Source organism: Pteropus vampyrus, unplaced genomic scaffold (assembly GCF_000151845.1).
Source record: "Pteropus vampyrus isolate Shadow unplaced genomic scaffold, Pvam_2.0 Scaffold200, whole genome shotgun sequence".
NCBI lineage: Eukaryota > Metazoa > Chordata > Mammalia > Chiroptera > Pteropodidae > Pteropus > Pteropus vampyrus.
Genome location: NW_011888981.1, coordinates 2,978,668 through 2,986,691, shown reverse-complemented (window position 1 = coordinate 2,986,691; position 8,024 = coordinate 2,978,668). Strand labels below are relative to the sequence as shown.

The 8,024-nt window shown below is 47.7% G+C and overlaps 1 long non-coding RNA gene across 3 annotated transcripts in view; it reads right to left on the bottom strand.

Moving 5' to 3' along the window:
* Nucleotides 1-7,987, bottom strand: part of LOC111746747 — a 23,066-nt gene extending 15,079 nt beyond the window's left edge. For 2 of the 3 annotated variants that reach the window (XR_002783250.1, XR_002783249.1), the window contains exons 1-2: nucleotides 7,100-7,987; nucleotides 5,544-5,709 (exon numbers count right to left, since the gene is read on the bottom strand). This is a non-coding gene — a long non-coding RNA (uncharacterized LOC111746747). Of the gene's footprint in view, nucleotides 1-3,975; nucleotides 5,710-7,099 lie in introns of those variants that run through there. The other variant, XR_002783248.1, reaches the window with a different exon arrangement.
* Between the last annotated feature and the right edge of the window lie 37 nt (nucleotides 7,988-8,024).

The following is an 8,024-nucleotide window of genomic DNA, read 5'->3' as shown; positions in this document are numbered from 1 at the left end:
TTTTTGAGGTGAAACTTTGCTTCGCCAACCCAGAGTTAACTCCATGTAACTTTAACTCTCCATCCACCTCTCTTCACCAAACACCTCCTTAAACAAAACATAACATGTCACAACTCTAAGACCAAAATGTGGATAATTTGACAGTATATTCTAAATCTTTGTTTCTTTTGTCTAACAGTTAAGATCCTGTGCCTTTCCACATTGCTGTCTGGATAAATTGTGGGGTACTAACCTAAGGGAAACTGGCCAACACTGAGTCATTGATAGAGTGAGGCCATTTTGGTGACCAAAGCCAGCTTCTCACATTTCTTCTTGAAAAGCATGGTGTTGACATGTTTAATATCCTGTGGCATTTCCTCTGGGCTCTGTAGTTTGATGGAAAATGTCCCTGTTGATGTCTGATGTCCAAGCTGAATAGCAAGGCCTTGAGACCCTCCACTTCACAGCTCTGGCTGGGGTGGTGATTTCCCTCGAGGTTGTAATAGGAACCCCAATGGCCACATCTTGGCAGGATCCCCATACCACCGCTTTTAGGGAGAGCGCTTATGTGTGCCTGGATGGTTTTAGAACAAATGAAGGTGAAAGCTCACCCACAACTGCACAGAGAATGATAAATCAAAATCCAGCCCACTACGAAAAAAGAAAAAAGTACCCCAGGGTTTTAAGCTTTTCTGGAAGAAGTCCAAAAACACATAATTCAAGGGAATGTCTCAGGGCAACCCTAAATAAACTGGTGACCCACAGATCAAAGACACTGTATTTTATGAGCCATCTCCTGAGCTGGCCAATCCTACTGTCCTCCTCCAGCTGCTACACATATCCAGATGAACCCTCCCATCTCTTTCCTTTCTTCCTCTGTGAATCACAAGAATCACAAATCATCCCTGACAGCATTTGGTTTCTCATCTTCAGGAAGGTAGCTGGTACATTCCTTGTGTGAAAGAGGCAATCCTAGGAAGGGGTATGAATCAGACAGACTGAAGAGTATCTTATTTCATCTGCGTAGAACAAAAGAGTGTTTTTCCTTTCCCAGAGCTCGTGTGAGTCTGAGAACCTGAATAAAAGCAGATCAGCTGAGCTTGGTCCTGAGGACAGAGACGTGGCTGGCAGGGAGAGGGGTCCACTGAGGTAAGGGGTTCACTTTCTCTCCCCCATACTTGTTCTTACAATAGCGTCCCAACTTACAAAGGAGTCAGTCAGAGACACAGGGTTATCTATCCTTGACTGTGACATTCCACCAAAATAAATTGCTTCCTGCACTGATCTTAAGTTCTATAGGTTCATTTGGGATATAATTATTAAACAGTTATGAGTGTCTCGTAAGTTTACTTTGAGCTAGGGATTTAGTGACCCATAGATGAGTCAGGTTGATACTACGATGACCCCCCAATGAGCTCTAACTCCTAGGACTGGCGTCCCGTAATCTCCTTCCCTTGAATAGTTTGTTTCTAACCAATAAAATATTGGCAACATTAAAGGGATGCCATTTCTGTGACTAGGTTTCCAAAGACATGGCTCCTGTCCCCCCTGCACTGTCTCCCTTGCTGGCTTTCATAAAGCAGGTCACAATGTTGGAGAGGTCCACGGGGTCAGGAACTTAAGGGTGGCCTTGCACCAACAGTCGGCAAAGCCCTAAAGGAAGCAAGGATCTGGGGACGTCCCTCAGTCCAAGAGCACTTGAGAAACAATTCTGACAAAAACACTTGTGCTCGAAAGCAGGTCTTTCCTCAGATGAGCCTTCGGATGAGACCCTGCCCCTGACTAACTCCTTGATTCCAGTCTGGTGAGAGGCCTTAAAATACAGGGCCCGGCCGAGCTGACCCTGGACTCCTGTCTCAAGAACTGTGACATAATATGTGAGTGCTTTAAGTTGTTAAGTTTATCTTAGCAATTTTTTAAAGCAGCAATAGATAACTAACACCTATTTCATCTTTCCTTTCATAACATAAATCTGTAATGTTCATTAATAATGATAAAATATGTCTTCTTTGGAAGACTTTTTCATTGTTGTTTCTAAGATGGTCAAATGACATACAAGTTAAACTCAATATGCTCTCACTGTATACCATATTGTGTCGAAATCACTCATCTCTTTAGAGCAGGGGTCCCCAACCCCCAGGACACAGACCGGTTCTGGTCTGTGGCTTGTTAGGACCTGGGCCGCATAGCAGGAGGTGAGCAGCAGGTAGGCAAGCGAGCTAGCAAAACTTCATCTGAATTTGCAGCCGCTCCCCAGAGCTAGCATCACCGCCTCAGCTCCACCTCAGATCATCAGGCATTAGATTCCCATAGGAGCACCGGTTCCTGGTGCCAAAAATATTGGGGACCACTGTGTTAGAGAGTGAAGACCATGGCTTATTTGTGAACTAAGAGATCGTATAATAATAAGCACTAAGAAGCCTCTATGACCTAAAATATGGCTGTAGTTGTGCCACTCCTCTGCTCTAAGACCTTCCGGAATTCTACGTGAAATACAAACTTTTTGCGATGTTTATAATGTGACTCCAAACCACTTTCTCAGGCTTTCTCCCCCTTACACAGCTCCCCGCCACCCCCCGTAAGTTGGGTACTCTGTCTCTCCACCTTCCACCGCCCCCACCCCACCACTCTGGCCTTGCCTAGGGTACTCGTCATGTGGCGACCTTCGTCCTGGTTTGCTTTCTGCCCCGTCTGATTCTGCCTTCTCTGATCTCCCAGGTGAGACCAAAAGCTCCAGGAGGCAGACTGTGCATCATTCTCTGAGTGGCCCTTCCTGCTCCTAGAGCATCACCTTGGGCATAGCGAGGAGGTGGTCAGCAATGTCTGTGGAAACGAATGTAGCGAAGGCAGATCAAGATGTGGTGCAGCGTTATCAGGAGGGTGTTAATAGAAATTCTACTATAGGAGGACTCTACGGCCAGAGAAGTCTGGGAAATAAGACGTTCCTATCCCTTCACAAAGAGCCCCCATGGACGTTAGATGACGGAAGTCTCTAAGAAGCCCTGCAGTACAGAAACGAGCACCCCGGCTTCCAGCTCTGCTTTCTGTGATGCTGTGATTTGGGCAGGAGGTTTGGAAGCAGCCTACAGGGTCCTTGCTCATTCAGATCGCACCTCACAGTGGATGCGGCTTGTTGGTTTTTCCTTGGTAAGGCTGTGAATTTATCGTACTAAAATAGTTTATGTTCATTCCCCTTGTTTAATCACAGGTAATTCCAGAATGACCTCTGAATGAAGCTCTGAACGAATACTCAAATGCCTAGACATACGCAAGCCCTATTGTAGGAACTAAGCCATCTGAACTGTGTTTAGAGCCATGTCTGATAACTAGTTGACCCAATGCTTGTCCTAATGGGACTTTCTGCTCAAAGTTGCAGAGAGTATATTTAAACATTTCAAAAGTTAGAAACTCACTTTTCCAGCAACTTTTGCCAGAGCCAGTTCTAATTAATGGATGTTTAGTTAATGCCTGTTTAATAAGCACCCTGTACATCAGGCACTAGGCAAGGTGTTTAGGGTATAAACCTCGCTAATAAACTGTTCCTGCTCTAGGGGATGGATAGTGTGACTCAGGACATAAACAGATTCTCTTACTGCAGTTCTAAAACCCTGAGTCCTAAAACCCCGTTATGCATCGGTGCATAAGCAAAGGGGGCTGGGAGGCACCAGTGGGGACACTTAGCCTCGAGGAGAAGGGAGTTAGTTAGTTGAAAGATGCCAAAAGATTATCCTGGGAATAAAGGTGGGGAAAAAAAGTTTATTTCAACAAGCTTTGTTTTTTTAACACTCCTCTCTGCCAGCAACTCTGTCTACTAGGTCCTAAGGGTTCTAAGATGAATGAGGCCCACTCCCTTCCTTCCGGGCCCTTAGCTGGGAGAGGTGGGGGCAGAGGTCAGGTGCGGCTCACAGCAACTAATGCCTTCGGACTGAGAGAATCCAAGGACACTGCACAATGAAGTGCCAGTAGGGACCATACCTTCCATTTTTATTTAAACGATCATTTCTTGCCTCTATTTTTTTTTTTTAAACATCATTCCTCCAGGTGTTAAGCCCATAGACCTAAAGACTTAATAGCTGTGAATTTAAGAATTTCTGTCCAGTCGTTGGTCTCCCTCCTCCCTGCCTTAAACGCTGCTCCTCCTGTCTCTCTCCTCACGCTTCGCTTCTGTGGAGGGGCCTTTCAAAGGAAGGCGAAGGAGGGGGGCCTGCTCCCTTGTGGTCTTGATGACTCTTCCTGGGGTTCATTGTGGAAGACCTACAGGAAAGCAATAACAGTAGTAAATCTGGAATCTATGTCCAAGGCTGCAGCCAGGGTGACCCGACGGTCATTTTGCCTGTGCCGTTCACTGATGGTGTGTTTTTGGGTGTGTCTCCTAAGGTTCTGGGCATGTGTACCTCATCTCCGCAACAGGATACAAGGACATAACCTCACCGGGCTGGGTGCGGCTTAGTGCTTATGTGCTGAGCACACAACCTTCATAAGGCTATTCAGTATCAGGTGCTTAATAAACACTAATTCTCTCCTTTTTCTTAAAATCAGGGAAGTCATACTTGTTCTGAGTGTATAAGAACATTTAACTTTCAGCTCAGGAGTTCAGCCATCAGGACTGTTTTTCGTAGCTTTTAAGGCTGGAGTTTTCTACGATGACCCTGATTACAAGCAGGCTGTTGCCTTCTCCCAGTAAGGGAACCTAGTAGCCTATTCTATTTGGGCTGAGAAAATTTTGGTCATTGTATTTGTACCTAAAACAGGTGCCTCGGAAATTTTTGTTCCATTCCTGGAGAATTCCACCTTCTCATTTTTCTCCAGGTTACTTTGAGAAAGACCAGAGAGTTGGTAGTTTATGTTGGCATGCACGATTCAGAGAAAGACTGTAAAAATGGGTGGGGCATATATTCAGTGATGGATGGAGGTGTGAACATTTTTGGCTTAAAAATCAATTTTCCTTTGCTATTATTGTACTCAAGCCAAGGACGCTCCAACTACTTCAGGTCTTTCCTGGGTTAATTAATTCACCTGGAATGCCTTCCTCTCCTCCCTTCCTGTAGTCCTGTCCTAGTAACTTTTTTTTTTTTTAATTCAAAGAAACTTTTACTGAGGGCTTGTTCTGGACATACACTGTCCTAGACGAAGAAGGCAGATGCAGAAGACAGTGGAGAGACAGCATGCATGCACTCACACCCTCCACTCCTGGTCTGAGTTTGGTGTATCTGGCCTAAGGGGCTCCCAGTACAGGGAGAAGGAATGGTTCCTTCTCCACAGAGGATAACTCAGAGAAGTGAGTGAGTGGGTACAGGCCCCGCAGGACCGAGAGGGGACTCAGCAGAACCAGGATGGGTGATGGGGAAGGGGGCATGTGGCTAGCACTTAGGAAGGAACGCGGGTCAGCAGGGATGACATGCTGAGGACGGGAGAGAAGCCAAGGGGTGCGAATGGCCATAGGCAAGGGACCTCGTTCCTCACACATCTCTGCATCGTTTCAGCTGTAGATGATGAGCTGCCGTCACTTCATTTAGAGAAGGATCGAATGGGTCAGGCCCTGTTCTGGAATTGGGGATACGAACCAAAGCCGGACATAGTCTTGCTCGAGGAGGCTGCGGCGTGGTGCTGGGCTTCCTAGTCAGGGCTGTGCATTAGGATCACCTGGGAGGCTGAGAACATGCACCATCCAGTGATTCTGAGTCAGCAGAAAGCGTAGCTGCCATTTTCCCATGTGAGAACCTCTTCCTACTGAATTAATAATGAGCAGGAGAAGGAGGGGGTCAGCGCTCCCGTTTTTCAGGTGCTGTGCTCAGGGCCTCGTCTATGAGGGGGTGAAATACCTAACCAGTGGTGTGCTTTTGCAGGCTCCGTCCCCTGGCGAGAGTCAGTTACACACATTTCTGTTCAACTTGATATTTAATGACGTCACACTGGTCTTTGACATCAACCCAGGTGGGAATGTTTACAGCACAGAAACTGGCAAATGCTAAAAATCGGGGCATTTTCCTCTCTAGAAAGCCAGTTGTTAAATATTTACTGAAATACAATTGCGTGTGTGCGTTTTATATTCTCATTTAATTTAATCTTCATAATAAGCCTGGACTTTATGCACGGAGTACACTTTAAAGCAGGGGTCCCCAACCTCTGGGCCGTGGGCCGTGTTACTGGTCTGTGGCTTGTTAGGAGATGGGCCGCGCAGCAGGAGGTGAGCGGCGAGCAAGCAAAGCTCCATGTGTATTTGCAGCCGCTCCCCAGCGCTGGCATCACCACCTCAGCTCCACCTCAGGTCGTCAGACATTAGATTCTCACAGGAGCACTGGTCCCTGGTGCCAAAAAGGTTGGGGACCACTGCTTTACAGGCTTCAAATCACTTTTAAGTATGCTTTCTTACTCTCAGGAGAAAGGTAGAGCAGGTATCATTATCACCATTTTTAAGAACCATGGATTCGGAGGGGTCACAGAGCCCAGGGAGGGTGGGGTGCAGGCCTGACATGGAGTCTGAGTCTGACCCCTAGCTGTGCTCTTCTGCCCAGGTGCTGCCCCAGCAATCAGACCTGTGGTTCCCAGTCAGTGTCCTGCTCACAGGCCTGGAGGGACCCGACCGGACCACATTCTCAGATACCTGATAACAGGAAGTTTCCCCAACACTGCAGGCTCAGCTTAATAAATAACTTTGCTGCTCCACTTATTTTTGACATTGGGTCTTCTCACGATAAGTTCAGGACCTAAATGGGCTCACAGAGGCCTCCGATCCAGGGCGTTTATATTTTGAGCGGGGCATGATGTTGTGCCGGGGAGACGTGCCCTTGGCTGGCGCGGAAAGAAGGGAATCCGGAACTTTTCAAACCCGCCCCATTCAGGTCTTGGCCAAGGCCATGGGAATTTCCAAGGAATTCACTCGTTCTAATTGAGGTAACAATGAGTGTACTTTGCTAGTATGAGGCTTAGAGGTTTATTTCGCTGTGGAAAATTCCTAGAGAGGGAGCTAGTTCTAAAGAGGTGAAAACAGCAGCAAACTCAAGCAACACCCACAAATTCTGCCTGCTGTGGAAAGAGGGTTTCCTGAGGAAGAAAGGGAAGAGAAATTCCTAATTCTCAGGGTGTCATTCCCCACATTTCTCGTTTTGTCAGGACCTACCTGGTATCTGCTGGGATAAACAACTAAGTGAGAAGCTGGTTCCATCATGGAAAAATTACGATGAAAGACCTTTTGAAGACTGAATTTCCCTTCAAGTCTGGGGTTTGGGTGGCTCGGATTGTCCCACTCCCAGAAACAATCACTTACTCCGCATTGCCACACTCGTACTTCTTCCTTTGTCTACTCTCCGGCCACTCTCTGGAATTTCCACAGAGCGGGTCAAGGGTAACTTCCTCTTTATATTCTGGAGGCTGTCCCGTGTGAGGGCTGGGCTTCCAGATGGCACCGGATGAAAACGTGGCAGAATAGTGATTTGTCTTGCCGTGGGCTTGAGAGATGACATCAGCACTGCAGAGGTTTCAGAGTGGGGAGTGTCCCCACGGCCTGTTGGTAGGAGGTAGATGACCACTTCACCAAGCGGTGCCTCCTGCAGCCCTCACGATCCCCACCAGCCCCTGTGCTTGGCTCCGGAGGGGATTTGTTTTGTTTTCTTGGGGGGGGGGGGTTCGGACAATGCAGATCAGACACAGCCCCAGCAGTGTTTGTGCAAAGCTCCCCAGGGTTGAGACTGTCGACTGGGAACACTGGGACTCAGCGCTCCCCGGGGGAGGAGGGCCCACCCATGCTCCAGCCCGGGAGCCCTCCTCAGGAGCTCTGACGCTGTCATGAGCAATGCAGATGGATTCAGAATTTCAGACTCAGGACGTGAGTGGAGGTGGGAGGTGACTTGTGTAAACAAAAGAGTCAGCAGGAGGAAGGCACAGGATAAAGCAGATCCACTGGCCAAAATTCTCGAAAACCTTGCTGCAGTGTGGTTCTCAGACCAGCAGCAACCACCTCCCTTGGGAATGTGTTGGAAATGCAGAGTCTCAGGCTCCCACTTGACCTCCTGACTCAGAATCTGCATCTTAACCAGAGCCTGCCG